Source organism: Amblyomma maculatum, chromosome 1 (assembly GCF_055883805.1).
Source record: "Amblyomma maculatum isolate TAMU_Amacu chromosome 1, ASM5588380v1, whole genome shotgun sequence".
Lineage (NCBI taxonomy): Eukaryota > Metazoa > Arthropoda > Arachnida > Ixodida > Ixodidae > Amblyomma > Amblyomma maculatum.
Window position 1 is genome coordinate 341,752,863 of NC_139344.1, and position 21,822 is coordinate 341,774,684.

The 21,822-nt window shown below is 44.4% G+C and overlaps 1 long non-coding RNA gene across 1 annotated transcript; it reads left to right on the forward strand.

Moving 5' to 3' along the window:
• The first annotated feature begins 16,563 nt into the window (after positions 1-16,563).
• On the forward strand, positions 16,564-20,594 carry LOC146207607 (uncharacterized). Its single transcript, XR_014703952.1, has 3 exons — positions 16,564-16,749; positions 17,193-17,212; positions 20,287-20,594. It is a non-coding gene; the product is annotated as an uncharacterized LOC146207607 (long non-coding RNA).
• The last annotated feature ends 1,228 nt before the right edge of the window (positions 20,595-21,822 follow it).

The window sequence follows — 21,822 nt, forward strand, 5'->3', positions numbered from 1 at the left end:
GGGATGCAGACGAATCTTACGTCCATACACAAACGCACGCCCATGTCGGAGCGCTCCGGTTGGCCGAAGGAAGTCACGTGATGTAAACGCGCTTTCGAGAGTCACCACCAGAGGACGTAAGTTGCTGGGCCGCTCTCCGCGCTTTCTTCAAACCTCCTCTCACTCCTCTGTTCAGGCTTGGGCTTTGCGGTCCTGCTTGCCCTGCTGGTACCGTGCCGCGCGCCGCGCCCACGTTTTCGCGTTCGCATAAAAGCCTGCGACTGCTGCGCTGCAGGCCAAACGAGAACACAAAAAAATGGTCCGCTTGTGTGCCGCCTGCGCTGGTGCATGCGTTTGTCGCCCCCCGTCCCGCAGCTGGGGTCCGAAGCTGGGGCCTGTTTGGGCTTTCCGCGCTTCTCCCCGACTGTGCGCCTCAAAGGAGCCGTCCTCGCGCTCTTGTTAGCGAACGGAGAGATGCCTTCTCGTTTCTGTGGGCCATAAGAGAGGACAACAGTTTTCTCGCGCCCACGTGCGCGTCCCCTCGTCCATGCTTGGCTTTCTACAACGAACTGCTTGAAGGAACCAGTTTTGAAGTTTCCCTCTGAAATTAAGGCTGCTGGTTCAACCGTGGTAGGTTTCTTACCATTAACCAGCTCAATTTGAGCTCGAACCAATAATTGGTGAGGATTCCCTTTCATTGCAATCAGGTACGGGCTAGAGTTAATTACAAACACTTGCCTACAAACAAACAACCTTAGATATGCGGATGATACCACTTTAATGGCAGAAAGTGAAGTGGAACTCAAGAGACTACTGATGCGCGTACAAGAAGAGAGTGAGAAGTTTGGGCTTAAACTGAACATTAAAAAGACGAAGATCATGGCGTCTTGCCCTATCAAGTCCTGGAGCATCAATGGACAAGAAGTGGAAGCTGTGACAGATTTTCTGTTCTTGGGCGCCAAGATTACCTCGGAAGGAGACTGCAGCCATGAAATTAGGAGACGCCTGCTTCTGGGAAAGAGAGCAATGGTTAGCCTTGACCGCCTAGTAAAGAGCAGAGACATTAGTCTGCCAACCAAGATCCGTATAACCCGTGCTATGGTCTTTCCAGTTGTGATGTATGGATGCGAGAGTTGGACTGTGAAAAAGGCTGACCGCCGAAGAATTGACGCGTTTGAATTGTGGTGCTGGCGAAGACTCTTAAGAGTTCCTTGGACTGCCAGAAGATCAAATCAGTCGATATTGTCGACCATAAACCCTGACTGCTCATTGGAGGGTCAAATTCTAAAGTTAAAGCTCAGCTACTTTGGTCATCTGATGAGAAGAGAGGAGTCGCTGGAGAAAGATTTGATGTTGGGAAAGGTTGAGGGTCGCCGGAGAAGGGGTAGGCAGCGAACGCGATGGTTAGATGGCATTCTCGAGGCATTGCAGATGAAGCTATGTGATGTTAAGAAGATAGTGAGAGACCGGAAAGCGTGGCGTGACATGGTCCATAGGGTCACGAAGAGTCGGACACGACTGAACGCCTGAACTGAACTGCCTATAAACAATATCGATGATGACTTTCAATGTATATGCTTCCCCATCTTAAAAAAAAAAAAAAAAAAAAAAAAAAAAAAAAAAAGCAAATACTATGTGGACGCTCAACACCGCGTTTTCATTCCGCGAGTACTTTCACACTTTTTTTGCTTATTTTTTGGGGATTAGGAAGGCGCAATGTATGTCACTTCTCAATGGGCGCCTTCACTTATCTGAGATACATATGCTGTCGGTTGGAACTCTAACTTGACTAGAAGATGTATGTACGCTAACTGGGTAGCGAAGTGATATGACATCATCCTGAAGGCTGCACAAAGCACGGTCGCGTCGCAATTTTGATTCCAAATCATGTGCGCGTTTTTTCCGACATCGTTTTTCTCAATTCTAGGTTACGGCGATGACGATGCCTTTTTAGACATTCCACTTCCTCACACAGCAGTTGTTGTTGTTGTTGTTTTAATGGTTGGCCTTTATTGTGAAAAGCTGATCGAGCAAATGTCCTGGTCAAGTTCACCTTCAAGGAGTCCACTTGATTGACAGCAGTTGTACAGCTTTTTCTGAATTTCGTAGAATTCATAAAATTTGATGAACTCCTTGAAATGCACACAGCATCCAACGCTCACAACTGAGTACTTTAGCAAAGTTCTACTGCAGTGGCCCGAAATAGGTCCCCGAACACCTCCTCCGATCTTTTCTTTCTTCACTGACATACTCAGTACCCGCAAGCATTTGACGGTCGCCGTGTACATTACGGGAAGCACCTACCGACATAGATTTGAAGCCCCGCTCTAATCAAGCCTCACGCGATTTTGTGACGTCACACAAACGTTGTCCGGTCATGTCACTTGCTAGCTGGTAAAATCATTCTCGTGATGTTTCGTTCATGAGAATGCTTCGTGAAGTGCTGTGTTGTATGCGTGTAGAGGAACGTACTTGTTCCCTGTGTTCCAGTGGGTGCTTGTGCAAGTTGTATAGCGAATTGCCGTTCCTTTTCTCACCATGTTTCTTCTCCCATCGTTCTGGGATTTCAGGATGTTATTCTGTGTTTGTAAAATCAGGGCCGCTGCAAGAACCAAAACGTCTATCACCCGCAATTCAGTGTTAACCTCAGCACTGAAAGTGTATGCCTAAGAAAAGTAAACTACGGTTCGTGCGTACGTAAGATTTCCTCCGAAGACTATCACAGCCTAGGCACCATATAGTTCAGCACCCCCCAAGTTCTGTCTTGAATCATTATTAAGGCCCACGATCAAATCTTTCACGACATGCCACAGAGGAAGTTGCACACTACCATATTCCCTTTAGGGCGCACTGCATTGCGCGTTAACTGAAATCTGTACTCGGTTAATTCGAACTTTCGATCTACTCGAAATGAAGCTCCGGCCCTGTTGAACGCCAACTGAATTCATAAGCATTCCCCCAGTTAGGAAAATTTTCTGTACCTTTCGATCTCTAATCTTCGAAAATCGGCTTATACTCACGTTACACATTTTACATTGTCGAATGGCATTACCATATTTGCTAAGTATACTCTTCCAGCAAAATTTTACCGGTTACTGTTTACCGTGGGTCTAGTGCATGAACTCTCGCAACCTGCCCCACATCATCGAGACAGCGTCTTTTTGCAACGATTCTCTGGCAAATTTATTTTTCGTACCTGTACTATCAGTGTCTGGCCTCAGATGTGATAGGCGATGATGTGATGATGATGTGGTGTCGAAGGAACCAATGGTCGCAAACGTAACTACTAGCTGATCTCTAAAATGCGTAGTAGCCGTAATGTTTGGTTATTTTTTGTACGTAGTTTCAGACAACAAGGTCCCGGCCGTGTCCGCTTAGAAATCTCGCCCTTTTAATACCCAGAACGTATTTGAAGATTCAAATTAGCTGATGAGTCCACACTTTTATGTATTATTTAGTTTGAACGTCATAATATTGTTGCGAAGAAGATCGGCAGTGGCGCAAGAGGATCAAAAAATCATCGTTCATCCTGTCGCCATGCTGTGCCATCTTCTTGCTTGTCGCCACGTAACGATGACAGTAATGCCAGCTGTCAGTTGCTAACCTCTGCATTTCCGTTTTTTTTTTGTTTTTTTTTGTCTCTCTCTTCAGCACAATTAAACACTGCATGACATTTTGTCTTGATATTGTATCATTATGGTGTTAAGTAATTTCGAGACAATATTGCTATGCTATTTAGGTAACAACTTTGTTAGTCGTGCAGTTATACACGCGGCTGCTATCAATTCAAATTCGAAATAAATCAAGAAGTCACGCGCATGCGTATTATGCGTAGGTGCAGTTAAGCGGAGACATAATAGTACAGTTTATGTTAACGAGATATACACATCGTCGTTCTGAATAAAGTAGAAGTTGGAGCTAAATTAATTCGAACTGATATTTCAATTCAGTAATCTTAATATTGCTGCCTCCCAGTCACGTCCGACTCCTAGCGGCTTCATGTACAAAAAACTCTATTTTCCTATTACTTTTTGTTTTGTTCGTGCTAAAATATTCCATGCAGCTTTACCAGCACACTTAAGTCCCAGAATATCTGTACAAAACGCCATCCATGGATTTCAAGCCAATTTAGACGGTACATGCTGGCTAGCGTATTGACAAACCATATCCCGTAGGAGCACTCGAGCAGACGACGCTCTGACGCGCAAGCACGTGACACAACGTCACTTCCGCGAGTAGCAGCGACGATGTTTCTCCCTAGCGCCTTGTGACGAGACTACTCATGGTTTTAGTTTCGTTTCATGCAGGGCTCGCATTTACGTTTTTTTCCCGCTGGTGTTTGCCAAAGGTACTCATGTTTCGGTGTCGTTTTCGCGCAGCGCCCGTATTTTCGCACGGCTGTCGGCTGAAGTTCACGTAAAAATAACGCGAATTGCCGTCGGCTAAAAGTTCGGTCACGCGATCACGTTAATTTCGGTCCAGTGACCACTGCGCGGGCTTTTTGCTCTGGTGTTCTGTAAACGTCGGTCGGTTACCGGTCACGTGTTACGTAAATTTCAGTCCAGTGGTCACTTGCGCGGCTGTTCTTGTTCTGGTATTTTCTGGAATCGTCGCTCTGCTCGGCTACACCCCGAAGTTTGCACTTCTCCCCATCCGCATAGCTCCACGCATTTCGTCCGGTGCTTCTGGGTTGTACGCACGTGCACTTGGCTCATCCGTTGCGCGCTGCGCTAGCCAGGGTGATTTTGTGCTTGGCGAACTTGTGTGTCAATTGCGGATAACTAGAGATGATGGACGAGCTCCCAGAGCCGCTCGAGCTCGTAAAAGATGAGCTCGCGTCAAAAGGGCTCGGATCAGTGTATCGCGCGAACCTGACAAACGAGGCAGCCGTCAACGAATGGCTGGAAGCCTACAGCGTCGAAACCAACAAGTCTTGGATTGTGCAAAAGGTTCAAAAGGATGGAGAAAGATACGTACTTTGCCGATCAGCCAGTATTGCTCATAGCAGTATATTTCAATCATTGTCAAATAATTTATACTCGGCTAGTGCTATATGTGGGTTGAATTTCAGTCAATTTAACAAAAAGTGGAGCTACATTTCTCACTTATACACTGGAGTCGAAAGTACACGAGCGCAATATATTAGGCGATAGTTTCAATGCAGACCAATGCAGTTAACTGGCAAGCGCGAGAGAAGAGGCTTTTGAAGGAAGTCATCACCTCGAAGCTAAATGACTAATTGTAGAAATGATGACACAAAGTGCTAGTCACATGCCGTCAATCTGATAACTTTCCCTTGTAAACGTTCGTAAAATCAGTTTACAGAAAAAAAAAAAATCTTAGCCAAAGAACTTATACTGAGTGAACATCTAGTGAATATCTGCCGCAAATGTTAATAATATATCATTATAGTATACATTATAATGTCCACGTTGAAGAGAGTAGAAAGTGGACATGTACCGAATACCCACATATGCCCACACATCTCTTGATGAGATATTAAATGATATTCTGTAGATATGTAGTCAACATCTTTTTAGGGATCAGAGCAATTGCTGAAAAGTGCCAAAGAAGATAATTGTTTATCCAAGGTAAAAATTTCCTACTGGTTTCTTGCGGGGATCCTACTAGTTCCAGTAGTACTGGTTTATAAACACATTCCCCATAGCCACTGGAATCGGTAGCGGCTGAGTCTCCCTGCAGAAGGTCGGTTGGGTGCATTGGTTCTGGTGGGCCTGTTGACCTATGAAAATCTTGGTGCAGCAGCTGCCTAGGGCCGCACTATCAAAATGAAGACAAGGGCAAAGGTTTCATAAGTATGAATCATACTTTATTATTTTCCATGTCTACAAAAGTTCTGAAATCTGCGTGGACACTTTTGTCTTGCTGTGTGGTACTGCTGCAGGTGTTCCAGCTTCAATCAGATGTTGCAATGAAGTTAGCTGCACAGCAAGATTTTTTTCAGAAAAACATACAGCACCACACTACTTTAATTTGAATATCAACAATTTGGAAAGCAGCCATTCAAGAACAATGCATTTGGATTACGTTTGTGTACTTGCATCGCCAAGGGCTTAGATTACTTCCAACCAAAGCCATCATCTCAGCTTTTAGACATTAGTTGATGGCATGGTACCCTGCCAATTTAACAGTCAAACCATTCCATATGTGACACACCACAAATTGTTAGTGCTGTGCTTCGCATGCTATACAGCTGCTTACAGTGCGATCAATCATGTTTCTGTCTAGTTTGAGCTTTTTCAGAATCAGTGCGTGGCGAGCCTGTGTATGCATTTGGACCAGAATATGAGAGTGAAAGTGTGTGCAATGACAACTGGTGCATGTGGAGAATATGCACGTCATGTGTTATATGTCGACTATGCGAGACAAGTGCAATCCACTGTGTGCGTGGTCTTCTCTATAACTCGAACCAATTCACTGCACTACAACATTGTCATCAACCATTTATATCCTCATTCTCCTTTTATTTCCCTTTTCTCCCTTCTCTAGTGTGGAGCAGCACGCTAGGGTCATATTGCTGCTGGCTGAACTCTCCACCTTTCTTTTCGTTGAATTATTTTCATCGCTATCTTGCTTATTCACTGTGCTTTTGGCCTCCTTGCAAACACAAATGTGGCTATTTGCAATTCAAAGTAGGTTCTTTGATGGCTGCATGGCTGCCCAGTGTCATTTGTAGAACTGAAGTCACATCTGCCACTTTTTCCTGCCAAAAAGTTGAAGGCATTTGCCAGTAAAACAAACTGCTTCTGCATAAATGGTTTACAATGTATTGCTTGCCGTGCATTTACTAAACAGCAAAGGCATTGTTTCACCTAAGTTTAGAAGCAGTGTATTTCAGTTTTGTTTAGTATAGTGTCCCAAGTTGACTTAGGCTTTGCAGGATTCTGTAGTGTAGGTCTCCGGCTCATTTTTGACCAATGATTTTTTTTTAACATGCACTGACATCACACAGTAAATGGGTGCCTTACATTTTTCTCTATCAAAACATGGTCACTATGGCTGGGATCGAACTCAGGTTCCTCAAATTTAAATGCCTAAAACTGGTTGTTTCATACTATTTCCTAGACGACTTTCATCGGGGTAGCCTTGTAGTACCTAATTTACTATAGCCACAAGTCCTTGTAGTACCTAATTTACTATAAACACACTTGTGGCACATGATGATGACATTAACAAGCGTTTCTTTGAAATGTTGGATTGCTAGCTGACCAGTGTGCAAACCATAAGGGAGTCATGTCAAAATACTCTGGTTCTCCCCTCTTCAAGTGTTGCTATAATTTGTGAGCTTAATCCTTTAATTTTGTAGCAATGATTCCTTCTTCAAAAAGATTGGTAGGCATAATGGTGCATGTACAACATGTCACCTAATTCAGAAGCTTTTGAAGCGGCTGTAAGATAGTTTGGAATTCAAGTTAGCCAAGGTCACTTTGAGATGTATACAAGGAATAAACAGTTGTTGTGAAAACCAGCACTTATTTATTTGACTCAATATTGATCTGCACCATTCTGCGTAAGCATGTTATGGGGTGCCCACAACTTCAAAAATAAACACTGTTGTTTCTTCTTGCCATGACACTTGAGCAGAATACCAATCACATACATAAAGAGTTACAAAAAACAAATTACACAGCATGCTATGCCACTGCCTCTGCTTAACAGGTGCAGTTAAGTTAGCTATTGCGCTCAACAAATGCCTATTCAACACAGTGCTCTCAAACAAGCGTGAGTACTTTAAGAGGGTGGAAATTCTGGCTGGTTGGTGCATGATCTGTGGCTAAAAACAGCGCTAACACGAGACGAAGCAGACGAAACAGCATCGTGTCCCCTCTGCTTCGTCTCTTGTCAGCGCTGTTTTTAGCCACAGAAGCGTGAGTACTTGGTTATCGAGTTCACCTAATATCCCACTACTTTCAGAATCAATAGTTTGACGTCGCCAGATTATGGGCTTCAGAAAAGGGCGGTTGCCGCTATGACCAGGGCGCCGTAATCATGCATGCGTTCACAAAACGAGAGCATGTTTTCATTTCAAGGATTATTACCGCTAATTTCAGAAAACTGGCTTCGCTGTTCCAGCATGTTGCCATATAGAAACATTTCCGTATTTAAATGCCGGAAACTGGAAAAAGAAAGAAAAAAAAAAAACAATCCTGAGTGAAAACAGCTGCTCACAAGGTAGCATAAAATGAGAGACGGCCTTTGAGATGTAATTTAGCATCGGTAGTAGTCTACATTTGCCCTTGGGTAGGCCAGTAGCTTTAGCATCCTCAGCGAAGACCCCCGAGCAGCGATGCAGCATCACAGCAAATGTTGCACAAATACACCACGTAACCAACTTTTTTTTTCTCTCTTTTTTTCCCCCCTTTTTACCCCCCATATTCCAGCGGTGCTTATCTAAATATTGCAGTGCTACTAACCAAGGCACTTTCAACGATTAGTGGCTCCAAGGCGAGCTCCAACGGCGCTGCGCAGCTTTCTTGGAATCGACACACTTGCACATCCAGCACCAGCACAGTCGGCATCCAGCATGTTTAGGCAGCAAAAGTTCAGCAGTCGTGGCTTCACAAAATCGCTTGCTGTCAGAGTCAAACACCAGACTTCGAGATGACTGCCAAGACACTTGTTTCGAACTGCAAACATCACAGTATCCAGCATCCAAATGGCATGGCTTGGGCCACTGCATTTATAAAGCCTCAAAACTGCGGCCGCAGCACCACAGGCACTACTACTAAGCCATGGTAGAAGGATACGCGTTTGTCTGGTTAACCAACGCCCCAACGCCAGCGTCGGCGAAGCAACGGCGCGAGCGTGTGCACCGCCATCTTCGTTTCGCATAAAAAAAATAAAAACAAGCAAAAAAAACAACTTAAATGAAGTGACGTTGTGTCACGTGCTTGTGCGTCAGAGCGTCGTCTGCTCGAGTGCTCCTACGGGATATGGTTTGTCAATACGCATGCTGGCTATGCCTTTGGCCAGTTGTGTCACGGCCGTGAACAAAATTCTGGCTGTGCTGGCTATTGTACAGTCGTGAGCAAAAGTGGAGAGACCACGAGCTTTGAGAAAACTACCTGCCAGCTTTTTCTGACAGTGAAACGGTTATTTCTGAGAAATCATTAGGTACCATGCTTACTATACTTGCTTTCTTGCTCAAGCAATTTTCTCTGGCACATCTTTTTATACATTAAAAAAAGCAATCGTAGCAGTTAGCGTGGTCTCTTCACTTTTCTGAGAAAAAGTGAAGAGAAAAAGTTTGATGATTTTATTGCTGAATGCAGAGAGATTTATCGAATAGTATTGCGTGAGGCCTAGTTCTGGTATAAATTTCCAGCGACATCTAGCAGGAAATCTTGGCCGCTACATTGTGAAGATCGAGAGAGTAAAACAACCTCCAGTGGCGTCACATCTCACCGTAGGCCCTCCTTGTTACCCTTTCACCTAACGAAATTTCGACCACCTCATCACACTAAGCCCCAAAATCTGATCACTAAATTCTCCTTACAATAGGTTGTAAGCTTGCACTCCACTGAAGGTCAAAGACAGGTCAGCAGTATCCTTGTTATGAGAGCCATTACAAATGGACTAAAATGTTGTAGAAGCAGCGTGAAACCAGACTAGGGCGAAGGAAGAACACAAGGACGAGCGTAGCCTTCCTTGTTCCCAATGTCTCAGTGTCTCACGCTGTTTTTATTCAGTGGATTACCAACTCGCCCAAGCTTTTGTTTTAGACTAAAATACTTCCCCGTAGTTATTTTGGCTCCAGCTAAATGAAGCTGAAACATATTAGTTTGATCTTTTATAGGCTGGACCGCAAGCACTGCCTTTCTTGCAGTCCAGCCTCAGAGACCAGTGAACTTCATCGCTCAGTGTTGTAATAGAATGGACTGACCTGGTCTTCTTGCTGTCAAGGGCGCTGTGGACAAATTTAAGTCGTTTTCATCAGCATCGTAATTCGAAAGAATTGATCCTTTTCCTCCGTGCTTTCATTATGACCCACCCCTAAAAGCCAAGTGACAATAATCATGGCCTTGACAATACGGATTTTCGTTGATAACAACGTATTGTCATCTGCTCTTCTTGTTTGTATTGGCTTTTCTCTCGAGCAATACAGGTCATTCAGCTTAGCAGTTGCTATGCCATAATCGGATAGTAATTATGAGTAATAGCATCACTTTTCAACTGATCATAATTAACTAACAATTAACGCCATGTATTTTCCAGTAAGAAATCATTCTGTGAGTTCGTTCACTGAGCGCTATATATCAGCGCAGCGGTATATATAATCGGTTCATGCGCAGCGAACACGCTTGCTCTTTCTCGACGGGGCAAATATTTCGACGCGAAAACGTCATATGTGCGCAGTATGCGCATTGCGGCGCTTTTAGCGAAACAGCTGCTCTAGCTGAGTCGATGTCTCCTCATCGACGCTGCGGTGCCATCTCATGCAGGGTATGTCGCACGTTTCCACGACAAGATTCAATCCGCTCTTCTTTTCCATTCGAGCTGCGCGATCTCGTGACCACTGGCATCCCTTTTTCACGCCTGTTGAGTACTCTGCAGATGTGAGAACAATATAAAGAACCGCGAACAGCAGGTGTTATGTTTCATTGCAAACAAAAAAATAAAAGAAGGAGGTCGAACAAAAGCGATAACGCGTTTCCGGTCTTCTTAGCGAATCGAGAAACAGATTTTCTTCAAAAGAAGGAACATGCATTGTTTCCATGCAGTGCCGAACAAATGGAAATTGACAAACCCCCAGTGTTCTCTGTCCCTCTCCCCGCCTTTTTCTCTCTCTCCCTGAACTTCTCCAGACTTGCTTCGGTTGGTCGCAAGGCGAATCCAAATAAAATGCTCTACTGTTGTCATCGTTTAGGGGGCGAAAAGTCGTACAAGTGTCAGTGCTCAAGCACTTTTCGCTTCGTGGGTGGGTGAAGAAAATCAGAACCCTGAGCGCGAGGAGCATTTTATAATATAGAGTGCATAGTAGAGGTATACAGTAGCATCATGTTCGCGCACCTTTTCGCCACACTTACTATTTTTCTCTCAAATTATGATTATCCATATATATTGCAATTGTGTTGCGTTGTGCTAGTGATTGCTGAAAATGGCTATAGGAGGAAAAGGGCAGGTAAGCTGGGTATGAATAACCACTGGGCGACTACGATAGATTGACAAGCAAGCAGATGAACAAACAGATTGCATTATCCCGAGGGCTCCGGGCGAACTGAGTTGAACATAGCCGAGAAACTGACGCTGAGACGGAAACGAATTTCGGAACGACTAGTAATAATAATAATAAAAAAATTGGAGTCTTATCAAGGTTAAGCCCATGGATGCGAAACATGTTAAGCAGCTGCCTCAGTGTGAATGGGGCTAAGTAACGGAGACGTGGTTTTAGGTTAATCGTCGTACTTTATTCTTTGCAGCCCGACAAACACACTCTTATGGTCCGTAAATGCATGACTCTTGGTTTGCACGTCACTTACGCATACACGCCCGGCGCAAAGACGCTGGCGCGGTTGCGGGCACAGAGACTGACGCGACGGCGGGCGCGCACCGCTTCATCCCTGGCGTGACGTCACATATCACGTGATGCAGCGATGGTGGCGCCGCCGCCGCGTCGCGCGCGACGGCGCGAACCGAAGCGTGGAGGCCTCCTCCAGGCGACGTCCGACGGCGCGATATGAGGCCCCATCTGCAGCCGGTGTGACGTCATCACGTGACGTCACATCATGTGATATCACTTCAAGGTCAATGGTGGCCACCGCCGGGAGGCGACCAACGGAGAGGTATGAGGCCCCATCTGCTGCCGGTGTGACGTCATCACGTGACCCCACTTCAGGGTCAATGGTGGCCACCGCCGGGCGTCGCGCGAAGGCCCGAAACCTACGTTAATATGCCGCATAAAAAAAAAAAACTCATGGCGTACGGTCCCCGTAAACCAGGTATGTATATAGTTTGTGATCCGAACTATTAAGACGAAAGCATTGCTCCATTAGTATGGAACCTTAATTTGGTGTTGAGCACAAAAGTGGTCACGCGTAAGAATTCAAGCCCTGGTGGCCCAGTGGTTAAGATGCCCGACTACTGCACCGGAGTGACCCGTGTTCGAACCCAATCGTCAGCGGCTGCGTTTCGATGAAGGAAAAGCGGATAGTCGTCCGTGTGCTGTGCGATGTCAGCGCAAGTTAAAGATCCCCAGATGATCGGAATTGCTATTTAGTCCCCCACTAAGGCATCTATTTCTCCCTTTCCGCTTTCACTAGCTCCCCCTTCCTCCCTTCTATTAGAGTCGGTTCAGATGTCCACAGAAAAATGTGCGGCAGATAGATACTGCACCTTTCCTCTCCTAAAACTAATTTATTTATTATTATTAGAACTGGATACGTATACGCAATGAGATCGACATGATGTAAACAGCGATAGTGATATCATAGGTAGTGGTGTCGGGGACTGTGATGGATTGCCGTGAATTAAGAGTGGAATAGATATGATTAAGTTGCATCATAGTAGATTAATTGCCGTGAATTTAAGTGGATCGAGTTGGCTTGCGGTTCAGTAAGGGTGGATTCTGAAGGATAGCGATAAATGAAAGACGGATTGCGCTGTACTATACGGCGCAATATACAGCAACCGCACTTCATTTCATTTCATTTATTTTACCCTCAAGGCCCGAGGGCATTTAAGAGGGGAGTGGTAGAATACAATAGATATATATTCAGTGCAGTAGATATGCAGTTATGTACAGGGTGTTACAATTCTAATCATACAATATTAGCTAACGCGGAACAAAAACGCCGATGATCAATGATGGAAGCAGTAGTTCTGTGAAGGTGGTTCCAGTCCTTTGCTGTTCGCGGGAGGAAAGACTCGGCTGCCGATGTTTAGTTTTAAAAAAAGGAATACCGATTTTTTGTGAATGATCAACTCGTGACGAAACATATGATGGGAGAGGTATAAGATCGCTGCGCAGACTGGGGTTATGAAACATTATTTTATGAAGTAAACAAAGACGGAGCGTACTTTCGACGGCTAGCAAGAGATGTTAACTGTAATGTACTCTTCATAGATGTTGCGCTGGCGGTGCGGTTATAGTTCCGAAGGATGAAACGTGCTGAGTTATTCTGAATTAGTTCGAGGGTTGGTGGTGGTTGGTGTATGTTGTGTAGCAAGGTGAGTTACGGCGAATAACGTTTGATTGCGGCGAATTAAGGACGCATTATACGTTGTATTAAGTTGGATTAGGGTGAACTGCGGTAAATTAAGAGTAGATTTCAATAGATCAGGCATGAGTTGCGGTGTTACGGTTGATTGAGGTTATATGATGTTTGATAAGACTGTTATGATGCTTTCACGGTGGATTCTGGTGGATTTATGTGCATTAAAATTAGGTCACACTTTTGCCGTCACAGCCCGCAATATTCGTAAGTGCCCTCCACAATGAGTATAGTGTTCTAACTATAAATGTCGTGGTTAAAAATCACAAAGAAATTAACATTCTATACGCTTCGAAGTAAACGCTGTAGTACGTATCATATTTCATAACATATATGTTCTAAAGGTAGCAACTGAGGCTTCAACCGCTATTTTGTCCACGCCGTTTCCCCGTGAAAAATCTTCAACACACTTGTGCCGTTGGAAGCTCAGAAGCAGCTGTAGTGCTTTTATATTACTGTGTTATTGCTTTGTTCAGACCATTTCTCAAGTGCACATTGCGGCGCCCTTTGCTTCTTTGTCTTCATCCTTCAAAAACGAGGTATCGAAGCTGCAAAGCTTAAAGCTGCACTGCAACGAACTTTCGTGCCAGCTATTTATGCCTCGCCATTTCTACTGACGTGGAAACATTATGTGAAGAACTTATGCAAACAGCAACGAGACCGTAAAATAGATTTTTGCATTATTCGTGATTCCACGGCCTGTTACATCTTTCATGAACCAGAACATACGTCACCATTATTTGTAACCGAGTTTATTATCTCCTGTGCTGAGCCAGTGACGTGGAACATGAGGTTTAACATCCCAAATAGACACGAGACACTAAACACGGCTGTCGCAAACGGGTTGCAATCAGGGTACTCAGGCTATAAGCTGCCGATCACAACTGAGCAAAGCTTGAGTCGTGCACACGCGCGCGCGCGCGTGTGTGTGTGTGTGTGTGTGTGTGTGTGTGTGTGTGTGTGTGTGTGTGTGTGTGTGTGTGTGTGTGTGTGTGTGTGTGTGTGTGTGTGTGTGTGTGTGTGTGTGTGTGTGTGTGTGTGTGTGTGTGTGTGTGCGCGCGCGCGCGTTACTCGCGCGCCTTATTTTATGCACATCCAATTGGATGTACATAACAGCAGCTCCAGCCGAGCAGTATGCAGTAGCCCTTCACTCACTCCTTTTGGGTTCCTTTCCCACGCCTTCCCATGCTATCTGGACCCGGGTGGGCTGGCTTGGTGCTGAAGGTGAAGAAGAATAGCGCCTGCTCGTCCAGCAGGCCATCGATGTATTAGGCGCCTAAGTGTCGCTCCTCAATAAAGTCTTCTTCTACTACTACTACTACTACAATAAAGTTAAATAAAAAAGGTAAACCCTGCTTGTTATCACGAATTTATGCCTACTCTTGTCAACCTAGATACACGCGAAAAATAAAGAAAAAATCTTTCTTACAAAGAAAACGAAGCATAGGAAAACATATTTTATTGGCACCAGGAACTGGTCGTTTTCTTATGCGGGTGTTTATAGCGCCATCGGCTCTCGGGTTTAACTAATTCCCTATTTTACTATGCCGTTCTCGTTGTCAATTCAAATTGCGGCATCTCTAAATATGGAGTAGGTGCACGTCATAACTAACGGACCTACATTTGGCACGAGATTTCCTTCTGTCGTCTCTAAACTGTAACGCAACCGTTTTTCGGGCAGCATTTTTGGGTGACGTCATCATATCATTTCGCGTCCCGTTTGGCATCCATCTGCTAGTCAAGTTGGAGGTTAGTTTGAGATAGTGACGTGAACCGACGACACATTTATTTACCTCATATCCTTTGCGCGAATCACCAAGACCATATGTATGGTCTTTATTCGACCTCCAATAAAATACTTTCTCTCTCTCTCTCTCTCTCTCTCTCTCTCTCTCTCTCACCATATCACATGATTTCGCACAGCGGGTGCCGTCAGAGGCAGAGGTAGCAGAGCGGTGGAGAGGGCGCCATCATAGGAGGAGGAATGAGTGGAGAGGGCGCCCTGAGGCAGAAAGTGTACACATGTGCAGTATGTGGTAAATCCACAGAAGCAATTAACCATATTATATTCGAATGTAATGGTATCCATCCGCAGGTCGATGCAGACACAGTCACTCTTCCTGAAGCTCTGGGGTTTAGAGATACCAGTGGCTGGGTGAATGAACCTGCGGTGGAAGCTAGCGAAAAGCAGTCGGATGATTGGTGGTTTAAAAGCAGAAAAGTAACATTGTTAGTAATGTAGAAATAAAATTTAGTAAATAGAATGATGGTACAGTTAACTGATCTAAAACAATAATTAAGATATAGGGGAAAAACAACGAGCATGATAGCAACTGCTACCACCCCGTTTCAAAGGGGACGCTCCTATATTCCATCCATCCATGTACGGAAGGAGTTGGCTCCGGCACAGAGAGCATCGCGCTACCGGTCACGTGGTGGCGCGCGCCGAAGGAGTGGAGAGTGGGCGTCGCTGCAGAGTATCGCACAAGCGAGCTTTCATGCACATAGGCGATTCTAAGGTTCTCTTTTGAATTTCTTTCTTGCACAGAAGGGTACTGGTTACGCCAAGGGACTGACGATGAAGTCGTTCAAACAAACTTGAATGTATTTACCTGTTTTTTTTTTTTTTTTTGTACATCAAAGGCATACTGCACACAGCTTTCACGGATACACTGTCAAGCATGTAGTGTTTGTGCGGATAGCGACAGCGCTCTGTTTGAGTGACGTCGATAAAGCAGTTGCTTCACAGCGTGCCTTTAATTCCTGGCTACATGCGCGTTATTTGCGATGCTGCTCATTTATTTTTCGAAGTCAGCAATCGGTAGAATAATTCAAAGCTGTAAAGAAATAACTTTCTCGTGAATAGTTTCTACTCGCTAAAACCTTTCGAATAGAAGCACCAAATCTAAATTCCCTGTTTCGATGCGCAAGACAAAGCAGGCGTCACTAAAGGGTTCCTGCAACAATGTGTACAAATATTGAGCATAAAATATATCTTCAAGCGGACGCGCGCTGCATTATTCGCGGAGAACAGAAAAAAAAAAAAAAAAAAAAAAGTCCGCTTTCAATATTGCTCTTCTTCGTTTTTTTTTTTTTTTTTCTTGTACATCAAAGGCATACTGCACACAGCTTTCACGGATACACTGTCAAGCATGTAGTGTTTGTGCGGATAGCGACAGCGCTCTGTTTGAGTGACGTCGATAAAGCAGTTGCTTCACAGCGTGCCTTTAATTCCTGGCGAGTCGATGTGTGCCTGTGGTCTTTTATCTTTTTTTTTTTTTCATCCGTTGAACGAGCGAAGGTACCAGGCGCGACTGCAATGTATCTGCGATCCTGTACTCTGTGACTGAGATAATTGCTACATATATGATACGTGTACAGCAGGGGAATCTCGTTGGCTCGAAATGAATTGATTCGTGCTTTCGTTTTATTCGATCTGCATGATGCACTGATCCATCCAACATCACGCACATTTAAGGCAGATCCTTTTAATTGAAACATATTTTCGACCGCCTTCGAGCTTGGCGATCGTCCAGAGGTGAATATGTAACTCTCTACTTTTCTACTTTTATGCTATCTACTTTCTTCTACTTTGATTTTATCTGTAGGAAAACGGCGAAAAGTCAAGCGCTGTCTTTTACGATAAAGACTGAGAATACGCTTTTCCACCATTCGTGCTCCTAGAGATATTTTTGCAGATGAAAAGAGTAAATATATAAGCACGCCTGCTTTCTTTTTGTTGTTGCTGATTAAAGTAAGGGAATATGCAGAATATTTTATTTTTTTGCACGATTATCCGCACAGGAGCGAGATACACATCCAGTGCATAAAAACTTACGTGCATGAACAGCGCAAGTATCATATAACTGTGTGATATAGAATATGTATCGGAAATTCAGCAATGTTAAAAAAAAAAATGTATATTTTCTATAGGTTGTCCGCGCAGCGAAAATTTAAATGTTTATACATGTACAATTGCAGGTTGTATGCCGGAAATTACGGTACGTTTGGTTTTGAACTGTATCATTTTCATAGAGCAGTACTTCTCAACGGTAAGCTGTACCTGTAAAGTGTTGAACAAATGACACTTTCCTTCTAATCGCTATATTTACATTATTTACAATTCACGAGCGCGCGCGCGCGCACACACACACACACACACACACACACACACACACACACACACACACACACACACACACACACACACACGCACGCACGCACGCACGCACGCACGCACGCACGCACGCACGCACACGCGCGCGCACGCACGCACGCACACACACACACACACACACACACCACACACACACACACACACACACACACACACACACACACACACACACACACACACACACACACACACACACACACACACACACACACACACACACACACACACACACACACACACACACACACACACACACACACACACACACACACACACACACACACACACACACACACACACACACACACACACACACACACACACACACACACACACACACACACACACATCCCTACTTTAAAAACTAAGGTGCTAAGCGGGCACGACAAACATAGTCGCAGGCCAATTTATATATGCCAACGTGTTTCTTCAGAAAGACGCGGAAGTCTCGCGAGAACCACCGAAGACTGCATGTTGAGTGCTCACTCACTTACGTCTCCCCACCTCCTCCTCTGTTTTATTTTCCTGCCCATTTCACCGATTTTTCCCGTCTCTTCCACGTGTTTTCAGCCGGGGGCGCACCGTCAACTCGAGAGCAACGTAGAAAGATTGAGTGCGGTACGCAACGGGGTCGGCACCGTAATTTATGACGTCCGTCAGCGAGACTGAGCCTGGGGCGTCTTAAAGCTCATGCGCGAGCGCGAAGCGCTTCGAAATGCCGAGAAGTTCGCGTGTGTCACAGAGGGTAAAGAGCATCGCCGCGCAGTTGATGGGAACGAGCGAAAGCCAGTGTGCCTTCTTCGGCTCGGGCGGCGTGCAGAGGAAGGCTACAGTATAGCTCCTGCTGCGTGTGGGTCTCCCCATAAATCTGCACGGCCCTCGGCAGTCGCTCTGCGCAGCGCTCCGCAATATCTGTGGCAACGACCTGGCCTCTGGAGAGCACGCCGAGGACGCGTTCAAACGCCCGGTAGACAGTTGTCGCTCTGGTGCGCCACATGCAGCCTTTATAATAACACATCAGTAGGGGTGTGCATGACCCCGTCTTGGAGGCGCTGGGCATTAATGGCCTTTCAAGACTACGCGGCTAATGTACCATTCAGAGTCGAGCGCCTTTGCGACCATGTCTTTCTATAAAGCCGTGTCGCGTATGTTCTCATTTCTTTTTAATTTGTCGAATTAAAATGCCGCGATATCCGAATGCGAGTGAAAATCTGCAAAGCAGGAATCTTTAGCCACCCTTTAGAATATATCGCTTACTATTTTCTATTTGTTATTTAATGCAGTCTTATATAGGAACACCAACTTAAAACCCGGACGTGATCGAAAGTAATCTGGTGACTTGCCACTACGGCGTGTCTCAGTTATAAATCAATTGTCAACTTAACAAATTGTATTTAATTTTGATGTGTATCAGTTGATTATTAAATTTGTAAATGCATGCTTTGATTAGTTATTAACTGCGATGTATCCCTTATCAAAGGGCAATCGTTCGATTAATCTGTATCATAGGATCAATCCCTCAATCAATCAGTTCTAAGTTAGGTAGTTTTACAAATTTGTAGTACCTTCCTTGATTGGTTGGTTGATTGATTGATTTAAACACGCATTTTATTCAAAGCCCTGAGTGTGCGCTTTTGCTTTAAGCATCTGTGCCGGCATCTGGCCTGTTCACCACAGTCACGGTGGCTGAGGCGATTGCTGGTCCAGACTTCACACCCGCCTCAGCTACGTCTACAAACGTAGACATGACTTGTACGGTGAATGCACAAGCGCTGTCTAACGATCAAAAAATGGACGTAAGGAATGCAGACCTCATAGAACCTACAATACTTTCGGGGAACTAACGGAGGGGCATTTTTGAACACATTGACAGAATGTGGACAACATGAACAGCCAGGGATGAGGCCGATACAGCAGAATCAAAAATTAAGAAAAAAACAAACAATTGTAATTTTCTCAGACAGCCCGAAATGTCCACACCATATATCCGCTAAGCAGTGGGAACGAACAACCGTCCTCATGTATTCGGAATAGATGCGCAAAACGTAAGGAATCGTTTTTACGGATACAGCAGAATACAAGGACAAAAATGCCATGACTGCGGTATACAGAGGTATCATGAACTTAACATTACAACAGTATAAGTGACCATTAAAAGCCGGGAAATATCGATATAGCGTTTGCGATCGCCATAGTGCATCCAAGCACTTCTATAGTGATTGCAGGCTCTCAAGCCTCCCTCAAAAATGCCGTCAACAGTATAGTTTCAAGAGGGCGGCCACGATCCTGAAGCAAAATTCCAAAATGATAGGAGTGGTCACTGCAATATGGACACTTGCTGACGAATTCTTCGAGGTACCAATGACACCCACGCTGAGGTTGGTAAGGAGGGAATCGGGAGAGTGATCACATGCCAAGACCCGCTACAACATTACATATTAGAAAGAGAAACGTAACGTACCCACACACAAAGAATTTACTAAACAGGAAAAGGTATACTGTTACACGAATTACAAACACTTGCCACCACCTTAGCCTTTTACATAGGAAAATACACGTGATAATCAGCTAATGTGCGTTTTGTGAGGAATATCTCGGTCATATGTCATATGGGCTGGACATATCTCAGTCATATGTCATATGGGCTGGACATAAAATGCGCTTATTAGAGGGTACTAAATATAGCAGTGGGAAAGATGCTTGACAGCTCGCGTCTAGAGAACCACAAACAGATGCAACGGGCGAGACTGGCATGTTGTCATCCCCAGTGAAGTCTTGGACTGGTTCCATCTGCGATATCTTGCTCAACAATTTCATTCATTCATTCATTCATTCATTCATTCATTCATTCATTCATTCATTCATTCATTCATTCATTCATTCGTACAACTTCAGCAGGACTCCGACCAACAAAGTGAGTGGCGGAAAGAGGAAAAGATGAAAAGGCAAGAGCGTTCACAAATGACTGACCAACGCATGCGGGAGAGAGGAAAACCAAACAAGCAAAAGATAACGTGAAGAAAGGTGCCAAAAAGAATAGCGATCGTACGAATCGGTTTCCCGCGAAAGAAAAATAAATGCATGAAGCGCCAGACAAACCAATCGTACTGACAGCAACAACGATGATGACAATAACAACGCAACTTTACGCGCAGCTCTGCGGGCGGAAGTGAGCCTGATCTATGAGCTGAAACTTCATTGACTTCTATGGGGGTTGTTTTTTCGCGCATAGACTTCGTGCGTTTTAAAACCATAAAGCTCAACATCTGACGTCGACGCCCTCCTGTTCTAAAGCTCTCGCTAGTGCTACGCCCCGCGAATAGGAGACCCCTATAAGCTTGTTTCCCCTGCGCCGAGGAGCCTTATGATGGAAGCAACATGTGGCATATTTTGACCTCTCATCGAAACACATGCGCGGTGCGTCGATAGCATATGTTTATAAATATTTACGTGTTCGTCCAATTTAATTATTCTGGAATCCACGTGCCTCACATTCAAATTAATATTCTTGAATTCAGACTCAAAAGTGAAACAGAATATAAACTGAACACCACGAAGGAATCGTGACATTTTTTTGACGCAGTGACACATAGAAGTGCGAAGAAATGCCAGTTATGGAAAAATACAAACTCATGAATATTTGCCTGCACTGGGTATAGACCATATAAACAGACATACCTAGGTAAAAGTAGAGGCTACGCAATAAGTAGAAAGAGAAGAAGACAAGGGCATCAATAAATTAGGATAGCAAATAACTCGAAGGAATTTCACAGCTGTTACAGTTGCAATAACAATTTTTCAGCAAAGCTTTGTACAAAAAAGTTGACCTCCAGAACACGCAGATAGCTCGGCGTTGAAAGATGTTTCACCGGCTGTCGGCTAAATAAAACGAAATTCGATCAGCTTGCTCAAAGCATGCATCTGCACGTCGATGCAAGCACCTAGTAACACCCTTGCCATTTGTGTACGGAATTTCGTCAGAGCAGAGCACGTGATATTCGCCTCTAAGAGTGATCAATAATGTGAAAATGATTAATCGACTTCGTGAAATGTAAAGTTGTCGGGGCCGACTGCTGGAAACCAGCTGCCATGTGAACTGTCACAGTGTTAAAAAAATAAAAGTTTAGCTCGTAAAGTAGCGAACACAAGCTGTTACGGATTCCTTCAGTGTCAGATTTTGCAGTATGCTTTCAAGTCCCGTCTCCTTTAATCGCCATAAAGAAAAAGATTAAGTTAATTCGCAATGTAAATCTGACTATGATTTGACAGTGATCCGCGAGTGTCGTTTTGTCTTCCGTTTGATTGTCCTGCCTCTCTCCGCATTATGTATGTATGTATGTATGTATGTATGTATGTATGTATGTATGTATGTATGTATGTATGTATGTATGTATGTATGTATGTATGTATGTATGTATGTATGTATGTATGTAT